The sequence below is a fragment of the Muntiacus reevesi genome, chromosome X (assembly GCF_963930625.1).
Source record: "Muntiacus reevesi chromosome X, mMunRee1.1, whole genome shotgun sequence".
Classification (NCBI taxonomy): Eukaryota; Metazoa; Chordata; class Mammalia; order Artiodactyla; family Cervidae; genus Muntiacus; species Muntiacus reevesi.
The window spans coordinates 97,407,767-97,419,762 of NC_089271.1; the positions used below are offsets into that span (position 1 = coordinate 97,407,767).

Genomic DNA, 11,996 nt, shown 5'->3' on the forward strand with positions numbered 1-11,996 from the left:
GCTCCCCACCTGCCTCTCAGCTGTAGCTTCACACTGTTGGGGGGCCACAGCACCCCAACCCAAACCCAGGTGAAGAGTGCCCATGTGGAGGGACAGGCCGGGAACCAGGTTCACGGCCAGCTTGTGATCACAGGGACCAGTGACTTCAGAGCCACTGGACTCCAACTGAGAGTCGATTAGCCACATTTTACAGATGTACCGAAAACAAGTTCCTTTTATACACGAGTATGTACATCAATTTATAAAGAATGATTTTACCAGATTTTGACGATCTAAGAATATGTAAATAATACCTAATTTGTCAAAAAGTAAAGATCACAAAATGTTTTAATCTTCTTACAAATACATCTCGTTCAGAAAAGCTTTTCATTTCATCATTGTAACCAAACTAACAGTCCAGGGTCAGGCTGAGTCAGATGACACGCTGTAGGGCTGACGGGCCACATGGTGGGTCTGTCACTTGCCCTTCTCTTTTTAAAACAACACGTTAAAAATGAGAAAACCATTCTCAGCTTAGACAACATAGTTGCTGCCTCCATCACGTCACTCAGGAGACACTGATGTGACTGCTAAAAATGCAAGTCCATCAGCCACCCGCAGAAAAAGAAAGCACCACACTAGGTGAAAGAAGACAATAATGTCTAAAAAATGAAGTTAAAAAATGAACAAAGAAGTACTTTCATGCATGAAGTGATATAGTTGAATGAAGTGATGTATTTGAAATGCTAGTTTCTATAGCATGATGAAGGTTGTGTGCCTGCTGAAGAGCCGTGAGGGAGGACAGGAAGCAGTCCATGTTCAAGGTGACAGATGACACTGAAATGAACACAGTAGCTACAACAACCCTGGGTTTCTAAGAGAAGAAGACGAGTTATATTAACTTGGTCGGAGTTGTGGCAAGAGTCAAATTTTCCACAGCAGTGTAAAGGGCATGTGTATTCCAGAAAGACATAGCCTACATAATTAGTGTCCCAAACTATATAGATATAAATACAAAATGTCAAAATACCCCTCCCCCATGATAGGAAGTGTCTAGTCTTAAAGCTGTCAGAGCCCAGGCGGGGGCGGTGTGCTGCAAGGGTGGGGGCGCGGGGATGGCCAATGGGGGCTGACTATATGGGACTCGTCCAGGAAGCTAATGTATTTAGGACATTGGGAGCAGGCATCTCACTGCTGGAGTATGGACACAGGAAGGGAGAGATGAGCATGAGCCCTGTGGTGTGGGACTGGAACCGGACAGATAGACACGAGAAGCACTGTGTGAGTCAGCTTGGCATAGGCAGATCCCATGGGCCTCAGCACCATCAGCTCCCCAGATCTGTCCTGAGATTGGAACTGGGGGTGGAGTGGGGAGTCCCTGGGACATGATGGTGCCAGTACCAGGGCAGAAAAGCCTAAGACAAGTCTAGGACGCTCTTATTTTGCCAAAAACTACCAGGTGGTCACGACTGATGGGAAGAATGGAGAGGAGACCAGCAGTCACTGGTCACAGCGGGGCGACATGGGAAGAGTGACAGCCCCATGGTCGAGAAAGGAAGGAGACATAAGGAAATAGGGGATAAATGAGAGTCGGTTGAGGAGCAACAGCAACTACAGACTTCAGAGTGCGTCCCATAGATGACTCGAGAGCAGCACCAGGTGAGAGCAGGCAGAGTGGAGAAGGGACCACCGTGGACACCACCCAAGGACCACCTATGCAGCCCCCTGCAGGAGGCGTGTGGGAGGGGGGCACAGAGCAACGGAATAAATGTCCCACCAGAGATGCCCGTGCCTGTCCTGGGGGTTGGTGACCCACGCTGTCCCCCCAGGCCACTTGCCCCATGTTCCCAGGACACTCCTGGGCTCCCTGGCCCTGCTGCATTCACTGTGCCACACCTGGAACCCCGTTGGACAGCCAGCATGACATACAGGACGTATCATCAGGAGAAGAAGGCAAAGCTACAGAGCTCTTCCCCAGTACTTCCCCAATTACCACAACCTTCCTATTTCACAGTAAAATGCAAAAATATGAAATGACTCACTGGGACATGAAATAATTTGTTATTTATCCATTTAAATTCACAGAGTTAAAAAATGAACTTGATGTGTGCTGGGATGAAAATGGAGATAAATTTGAAGGCAAAAACCCTCCTAAATGGGCATCCAGTGCACAGGGTGTGACTCGGCCATTTACCGATGAACTTCTGGCCCTTGAAGCACTCCTCCAGTCACTCTGGGGTGACGATGTGCTTCACCATGGAAACGGCCATCAGGAACTTGACGGTGCGCTTCACCTTGCTGGCGATGAGGTGGGTGCACTTCTGTGCAGACTCGGCAACCTCCCCACCCAGGATGTGGAGTTTCTGAGGGCCGGGAACACAGAGCAGAGGTGAGACCATCTGGTCTGCAGAGCCGCCCGCCCGTCCTCAGCCCAGGACTCGTCTAGACCGTGAATGGGACTCTCGACAGCACAAAATGGTGAAAGCAGTGAAGCCAGACTTACGCCACCATACAAGCAAAGTGGAAACTGGAAGTGACAATGTAAATTTCCCTAATCCGTGCCACACAAGTCAAGACTAAAGCAGGACCTCCACTGGACACCAGGAGGACACCCCTTTGAAGAAGTAGAAAGCTCTGAGAACAAGGCAACTCGCTACATAAGGAGTGAACCTCCCAGGCTGTCTACACCGAAGTGAGTATTGAATAAGGTACGTTGAGACACAGTCTCTAAGAAATGATGACATAAAAATCGACCTAAGACATAGATATGTAAAAGATGATCTCTTTATACCCAGTTTTAAAAGTTAAAAAAAAGAATTTTATAGTAGTATTTGTAATTATTTCTTTTCCTTAAAAAATAAAGGGAAATATTTGAATCCCTGTGACACAGGTCAACTATACTTTAACCATCCCATGCCCAGACACAAGCCCACAGTCCCTCCTAATGTTACTTCCAGAAGTGCATTTATGTAAATAAATACAAATACACCTGTGACCCCTGGGCCCGCTCCACCAGAGAGAACAAGTCTTGAGAAGATGATGGATTCATTTAGGAAACTTGATGGGGCACAGCTACTCTCGTAAGCTAATGTCCTTACGAAAATGGTATTTGCACAGCTTTGCTAATGTGTGATTACAAGACTGCTCTTGGTCTCCTCACCTGAGTCATCCTAAGAAAGCAAGTGTCAAAGGAGGTAGTAGCAGCAAGAATAAGGCGGGAAGGCAATGATGTAATGATGACAGAGTTTATGAATACACATGATGAACACCGTTACAACACGGTATTCCTGACTACATGTTAACTTAATAAAACTGCTCACCTAAAGCAAATATAAACAGAAAGGAACATTCCTAAAAGTCCTTATGAGAAACAGAAGGAAATTTCACCTTTATGTACTCTTGAACTTGAACAGACTCAAATCCAATGAAAATCACAAAAGGGGTCAGTTCTGGTGGTATCTTCTTGGTGGGAGGCAGAATATATTTGATTCTATGAAACACACATAAAAGAGAACGGCTATTACTTCCCTAATATGTTCTTTACTAAACATGAGAGTTTAATTTTAAAAGTGTTAAGAAGCTCTGAGAGCTTTACCTGTGTGTGGTTTTCTGTTCTTAAAGGGAAAGTGCAGTGATTCACCTGCTCTTTCTTTCCCACCATTTACACAAAGTCACCCCAAAGGACTCTTACCTGGAACCCCCAGGGGAAGGGCTGATCAGGCACCACTCCCGACCCCCAGCCTGCACTGTCCCTGGGGGTCTGTGAGGGTGGAAGCGAGGGCTCCCAGGGCCCTCTGTGGCCCCCAGTCCCCCACCATATCCCACAGGACCCATCTCACCCCAGAAGCTCTGACACAGAATAAAGCTGGTTGACTCAAGTACACATTTTATATTAAAATTCTTTGCTTAAATTTTTTCAAACCTAATTTTTAGCTTATATTTGAGACAGTGTATTAAGTTAACAAAATCTGTAGTGTTTTAATGACGTATATAATCACATAATTATGCTTTTGCTAAAGAATCCAACAATCCCCAGATTGGGTGGCTGTGGGGACTGGAAGGAGGGGACTGAGGAGTAGGGAAGAGGCAAAGACCCTCACTCCATGCAGTTCAAAGGGTCTCTTGGTTCCATTTAAACCACCGGCGTACCTCCACCAGGTGAGACCAGAACAAGTCTGACAACACCCCCGCCCCAGCCCCACAGAGGGGGCTCCATCCCCCACCCTGACCTGGGTCAGTGGTTGGACGTGGGCTCTCGGGCACACACTGAGGATGCCTAGAGCCGGGTTCCAGTCCCCCTGCCCCTGTCCCACCACAGCAGCTCGTTTCACACGATGGGGGTTCTGGCAAGATAGAAAAAAGATAAAACAGAAGATTGGACTTTATTTTTTTAATAAGAAAGGAGAAGACACTGGCTAATCCCCGCCTATCTCCAGTGATGAAACGAGACATGTCATGATACAGCTGCAATCCAAGCAGTGTATCCTTCCAAGTCCTGGTGGTTTGGTCGCTCAGTCGTTCCCAACTCTTTGTGACCCCATGGACTGTAGCCCGCTGGACTCCTCTGTCCATGGGGATTCTCCAGGCGAGAATACTGGAGTGAGTAGCCATGCCTTCTTCCAGGGGATCTTTCTGACCCAGGGACTGAACCCATGTCTCATGTCACCTGAATTAGCAGGCGGGTTCCTTACCACTAGTGTCACCTGGAAAGCCCTTCCAAGTGAAAATCTTAGGAATTTCCCCAACTGCCACCATTTCCTAGAACAGACTGTAAAAGATCATCAACCATTAAAAACAAACAAACAAACAAACAAAAAAAAACCACAAGGTGATTCTTCCTACCTGGCACTTTTGGAAGAAGGCTGAATATAGTTACCTCATTATGCTTTGGTTTGGGAGGTAGTCTTATATCCTATAATTAAAGTATGATTTACCTTAGTCAACCACCCCAGGAACACAGCAGCTTCTGAGTGCTTTCTACCCCTCTCACCACACACAAGAAACACTCCCCAAGGCACAACTGGCAGAGACCATGGGCACCTGCGAACTGTCCCGGGAGGCCCTGGTGCTGGTCACCCTCTCTATTCACCAGACCCAGTAGTTCCTTAAGATGTCTTCACCCCTACCTCAGCTCTTGTGATAGATTTATTCCTCAACCTTGAACGTTTCAAAACACTTTTTACTTCAAACATTTTGTGTCCCAATGGAATTTGGAAAACATAATGATTGCAATTACATCCCTCCAGAAAGACGGAGATTCCCCTATGAGGGTGCAGGACGGTTGGGTCACAGGACACTGGAGGGGAAGGCAGGCCTCTGATGGCCACTCTGTGTTCCGGGCACAGCACCCATGCTCCTAAAACCAGCTGGAGGCCCTTACGTGGAGAGATGTGGAGCCCACTGGGGAGCCGGTGCCCCTGGAGGCCCCTGCAGCCAGCCTCACACTGTGGCTGCTGCCCCCTTACCCATTCCTTGCCTCTAACCCAGACTTTCTTCCACAAGCACACTCATTTATGTTATACTGTTGGAAGCAACCACCTCTCCATCTGGGATGATGGTGGAGATGACCCTCCCCACCAAGGGAAAGGCAGTCCTTACTCATTTCCTACCAACCAAACCCTGGCACTCCAGTGCAGAACAACCCACCCTGAAGGCATCCCATCAGAGACCCCAGCCAGTGGCCTGGAAGTCCACTGCCACAGTGAAGTGCTGAGGTCAGGGCTGACACTCTGGCGCCCCAGTTTCCACCTCCTGAACCCCACGGAAACACACGGTCTCCCTGTACTCTGCTCTGCACCTCTGTAAGCAGTCATGTAGCTCTCTGAAGAAGTCATGGAACTAATGTGTGTCATGTGAATGTGTAACTCCCAATATCACCAATGAAGAGGATAAAGACACAGGGTGCACTGAACAGCTTATGACAGGCGAGAAGATTCAGCCCTCATTGGTCATGACGGCTAATTATTAAAAGAATTAGTTACAGATACAAACATATCCCTACTTCTTTGTAACACAGTAACAGCCACAGTAAGGTGACGAATGTGACATACCATCAGCAACTCTGCTGACACTTTCAACGGAAATCTCCAAGCATCTGAAGAGAGAAACTGGTTACTTTTCAGAAACACTATGTAAATTAAGGACTCGTTATCAATATAAAAGCCTTCTTAGGACACATACACACTATTATATATAAAGCAGGTTAACACTAAGGACGCGCTATATAGCACAGGGAACTCTACTCAATACTTTTTAATAGCTACATGGGAAAACAATCTTTAACAAAAGTAGATGTATGTACAAGTATGACTTATTCACATTTTTGCACACCTGAAACTAGCACAACATTTTAAATCAACCAACTTCCAAGAAAAAATCAATTATAATGGAAGTGTATCAGTAATAACAGAAATGAGACACCTCTCCAGGTGCAGGTCATCTTGAACATGCAGTAGCCCAGGTGATGGCCTCCAGTAAGGGAACCATGAGGACTTTTCCTAAGTTTACAGGGAAGCCTGGCAGGGGCTGAGTGTTCTGTATGAGACAAAGCTGAGCAAACCAGCAGCCTGTGGCCCAATGTAGGCACCACATGCCTGCGTGTGCTGATCCCTGGAGAGTTCTGGGAGCTCCGTGGTCTGGCGTCCGAGGAACCGTCTGTGATGAGCACAGCACATGGGGGGTGGCAGCCAGGCTGGGCCCTTGAGGACACGTGTTAACCAAGGAAGGGCCTGGCGTCTGCACCATGGCTTCAGAGCAGACGTTACACCCAGGTCTGTCCCAGGGAAGCAGGCAGGCTGTGGCTGAAAACCAGAAAGGGCTTTCTTGCCACTGAGGCTGTTAGGACAAGAACTGGACAGGCTCCTTCAAGGGAGCGCATGTTAAAGCAGCATTTGAGTAACCACTTCCTGGAGTGATGCTCAGGTGGGTAAATGGGGTTAAGCACCATCTGGTGTACAGTCAGGGCAGTGGGCCTTCCTCGGGATCTGTGCAGCAGAAAGTGGTGGGCGTGGGGGATGCCACGTCTTACAGAGCAAGTTAAACGAGAGCTGGCTTGAAAGACAAGATCAAAAGGCTTTCGAATGTTCCTTCCACTTCTGAGAGTCCATTTAAAAAAGCAAACAAAAATACAAGCCAATAAAACTCCTGGGTCCAGTATAGAGGGAGACAGCATGGAGAGGAAACAAGAGATGAGATAAAAAGCGAAGCAACCCTGAAGCCAAGAGCAGCATCTGAAGCACCAGCCCATGGCCACGGGGAGCCAGCGTGCTTACCCAGAAGGTTCAACACCAGGTGCGGGGTTGGGGTAAAGGGCGTCCTGCATGCTGAAGGCGGTGTAGCAGCCATACTGCATCTGCCACAGGGCCTCGAAGTTCCCCAGCAGGATGTCCCCCAGCCACTGGGCATTCAGGCACGGGATCTGCTGCTCTTTGGCTTTCTTGTACTTTAAACAGGTCAGTCTTTTTGGTGGGGGTGGGGGGGGGGAGAGAAAACACATTTATTAGAGTTACCGGAGTTCAAATTTGTACTTCTGTTAACACAACCCAGCCCACACTTGCTCGCAATGGAGGTGGCAGGGACTGTTCTACAGAGCTGATCGGGCTGTAAGAAGGTGTCCACATGATCGCGAGGTCATTGGCCAGTGTGCTTTCACCTCACCACTGTCACCTAATTTGACTGCACCCTCCTTAATCATCTAATTTCATTCTTCTGCTACTATTATCACTGCCATTCTTTAAGTAGACTCTGACATCCACCATGGAACTCTAACAGACTGAGAGACCCACAGCAGCCCCATGCGGGTTGAGACAGAACCCTGGTCAACTGAGGGACCCGGAGCTGCGCTGTGTGGGCTGAGATGAAACCCTGGCTGACAGAGGGGACCTGAGATGTCCTGTGTGGGCTGAGAGCAGAATGCCGGCTGACTGAGGGAGTTGGCCGCATTTACTCTCTGCAGTTGGGGAGGGTGTTGCTGCAGCACAGGTAGCCCGGGTACTTGGCACCTGCCAGGTACACCTGGCGACCTGACAGCTTCAGGTCGCCCCTGTCGCTGTCAACAAACCCAGTCACAGACAGAATCTGGGGGAGAGAAGGTACAGTAAGTTCAAGAGGTAATGACAGTTTAACCCAGTTAATACAACTCTCTCTTCTCCCTGTTAGTTGTGATACAGACCCACGTATTTCCATTCCTCCTCTGGCTTTGAGGGGCACCTCTGAGAATGCTGTTACTGGTGACAGTGCTGCACATGAGCCAGCAAGCGGAGACTGAAACAAAACATACCAAATGGGAAACGCTTTCCTGTGTTAGCACGACAGGTTTCAGGTCATGTTAACGAAGTTACTTTATTAAGCCTATGAACATTGGTCAGTTCTTCTTACTGATCCTGGATTTGGGCTCCTCTGATAGGGAGAACCAACAGGAGATGATGTCTGAGAGTCATGTCTGACTCTTTGCCACCCCATGAACTGTAGCCCTCCAGGCTCCTCTGTCCATGGGATCTTCCAGAAAAGAATACTGGAGTGGGTTGCCATTTACTTTGCCAGTGGATCTTCCCAACTCAGGAATCAAACCCAGGTCTCCTGCATTGCAGACAGACGCTTTATTGTCTGAGCCACCAGGGAATAGGCATTTATTAAACAGTGTCAAAGACTTGGGAGAATCCATTAAATGTCATTAAGCTGTGACGGTTACAGGGGAACAGAGAAGGAAACAAGTTGCTTATTTCATTCAGGAGCACAGGGGGAGCCTTATGTGCTTGGAGCACAGCTTGTCCCCCGGGGGGAAAGGCCATTGTTAAACGCAGGGACTGATGGGGTGGCACCAGCTTCTTTTTCTTCAGGATCATGTTCAGTCAGTGTGCCATGATGCACCTCTTCCTCTCCATTATGGCCTGTGAACACAACAGTACAGGCCAGTCATTGGAGGCTTTACTACAGGTGACATACAGAACTGTAAGGCTGTGTATCTACAAGGTCACTTTTATTGGAAGTCCTATAAATAGAGGAATTCCAGGAGCTTATGACTCAATGTACTAAACTAATAAACTACAGCAGTGTCACAGGTCAACTAGAACATAACCCAAAACACAGGAACAAGAGCTGACCATGGGGAGGAAAGCTGACAGCCTAGGAAATGATTTTAGTCATGGAAAGAGATAACACTTCCAATCATCAGATTTCGAATTGCGCATGAGAACACAGCGAGTTACGAAAATGTAACTGCCTCTGGAATTAACCATGGGACGACCCCTATGTGCTCTTCACCAGGCGTTTGTCAGAGGCCACGTACCACATACACACTAACAGCAGTCAGCATATGAACAAAAACCCATCAGAGAAGAGGAGAAATGAAACCTGAGGGGATGAGCACAAGCAGCACTGAGGGGGAGGTGCCAGTCAGCAGCTCCGAGCGACCCTGCTCCCACTGTTCTATGCTGAGGTGGCCCTGCCAGGGCAGACGGTGTCCACCTCCCCCTCACAGGGAACCTGCCTTTCTTTCCTTGTCCTCACAGACAGAGAAGCAAGGAGCCACAGAAGTGTCCACATGCCAAAGGTGGATGGAAATCAGTGAGGTGGGGGAAAGTCCTTTCCAAGCATGACCATCCCAGCATCGCTCAGAGCTCTCCTGGTCACAGCAGAACTGAGCCCTCAGCTGTGCAAACAGCCCACTGACCTGATTCCTGCAGAGCAGGTGGGTGCAGCGGCTCAAGAACATGGGGTCCACAGCTCCTCCATGCACCTAGATGATCTGCACATACACGACACCCACTGTCAGTCAGCTCCCATGCCTGGGGAAGAGAGACTTGTGACCTCCAATCGGACAATAATTCACGAGATCCACCACATATGTACACAGTGTATTTCCCAAAGTGTGAACAAAGTATGTTATATCTACGGGCTTTCCCACCCAGCACTACACAGCAAAAATGAACTCTAAGCCCTGTTTCATCTGAACATCTGGAAGAAGAATGGGATGCTCTGTTTCTAAGACAGGGCAATGTGGACATTTTATATAAACCAGCTGTTCTATGCTGTGGGACATCCCACATCTCGGGGGGCCGGATGCACCCTGACCCCCACCCCAGCTATGGCGAAGGGCACTTCCTCCGCTGGGACAGTGAGAAAGGTTTCAGACATCGCCAACTGGTCCTTGGGACCAGAAAGCATTGCCTTTAAGAAACTTTAATATAAAAAGAAAAAAGAAAGTGAAGCAAGATGAAGTTAAATTCAGTTTCTGATATTCTGAATTTTTTGATACTATCCTGTATCCCAACTGCAGTGGATCCACAGTTGTGTGACACTGAGGGGGACACTGTTACCAAAAGGGCAAGAACTTTTCTGGGTTGGCCAAAGAGTTCCTTTGATTTTTTAACTAAAAGAGATATATTTTATCTGCCCCTAAAACTTTACTGAACAATATATTCATCGCTTTGTTCCGCTAACTTCCGCCATTTTTCAGTTCAGTTCAGTTCAGTCAGTCAATCGTGTCTGACTCTTTGCAACCCCATGAACTGCAATATGCCAGTCCTCGCTGTCCAACACCAACTCCCAGAGTTTACGCAAACTCATGTCCACTGAGTCGGTAATGCCACCTAACCATCTCATCTCATCTGTCATCCCCTTCTCCTCCTGCCTTCAATCTTCCCCAACATCAAGGTCTTTTCAGATGAGTCAGCTCTTCGCATCAGGTGACCAAAACATTGGAGTTTCAGCTTTAACATCAATCCTTCCAATGAACACTCAGGACTGATTTCTCTTAGGATGGACGGTTTGGATCTCCTTGCAGACCAAGGGACTCTCAAGAGTCTTCTCCCACACCACAGTTCAAAAGCATCAATTCTTTGGTGCTCAGCCCTGTTTATAGTCCAACTCTCACATCCATACATGACCACTGGAAAAACCATAGCCTTGACTAGATGGATCTTTGTTGACAAAGTAATGTCTCTGCTTTTTAATATGCTGTCTCGGTTGGTCATAACTCTCCATCCAAGGAGTAAGCATCTTTTAATTTCATGGCTGCAATCATCATCCGCAGTGATTTTAGAGCCCCCCAAAATAAAGTCAGACACTGCTCCCAATGTTTCCCCATCTACTTGTCATACAGTGATGGGACCAGATGCCATGATCTTAATTTTCTGAATGTTGAGCTTTAAGCCAAATTTTCACTCTCCTCTTGCACTTTCATCAAGAGGCTCTTTAGTTCTTCTTCACTTTCTGCCATAAGGGTGGTGTCATCTGAATATCTGAGATTGTTGATAGTTGTCCTGGCAATTTTGATTCCAGCTTGTGTTTCCTCCAGCCCAACATTTCTCATGATGTACTCTGCATATAATTTAAATAAGCAGGGTGACAATATACAGCCTTGACATGCTCCTTTACTATTTGGAAACAGTCTGTTGTTCTATGTCCAGTTGTAACTGTTGCTTCCTGACCTGCATACAGGTTTCTCAAGAGGCAGGTCAGGTGGTCTGGTATTCCCATCATTTTCTGAATTTTCCAGTTTATTGTGATCCACACAGTTAAATGATTTGGCATAGTCAATTAAGCTTAAATAGATCCTGTTCTGGAACTCTTTTGCCTTTTTGATGATCCAGTGAATGTTGGCAATTTGATCTCTGTTTCCTCTGCCTTTTCTAAAAAGCAGTGGCTGAGCTTTGCTGGAGCAGAGATACCCCACATCCAAGATAATAGAAACCCAAGTAAGATGGTAAGCACTGAGAGAGGGCATCAGAGGGCAGACAGACTGAAACCACAATCACAGATAACTAGCCAATATGATCACATGGACCACAGCTTGTCTAACTCAGTGAAACTAAGCTATGCCATGTGGTGTCACCCAAGACAGATGGATCATGGTGGACAGGTCTGACAGAATGTGGTCCACTGGAGAAAGGAATGGCAGACCACTTCAGTATTCTTACCTTGAGAACCCCATGAACAGTATGAAAAGGCAAAAAGATAGGACACTGAAAAGTGAACTCACCAGGTCGGTAGGAGCCCAATGTGCTACTGGACATCAG

At 47.4% G+C, this 11,996-nt stretch overlaps 1 pseudogene; it reads right to left on the bottom strand.

Annotated features, from left to right (window-relative positions):
* The window catches only part of LOC136154610 (PAX-interacting protein 1-like), a 55,890-nt pseudogene extending 45,777 nt beyond the window's left edge, over window positions 1-10,113 (bottom strand).
* Between the last annotated feature and the right edge of the window lie 1,883 nt (window positions 10,114-11,996).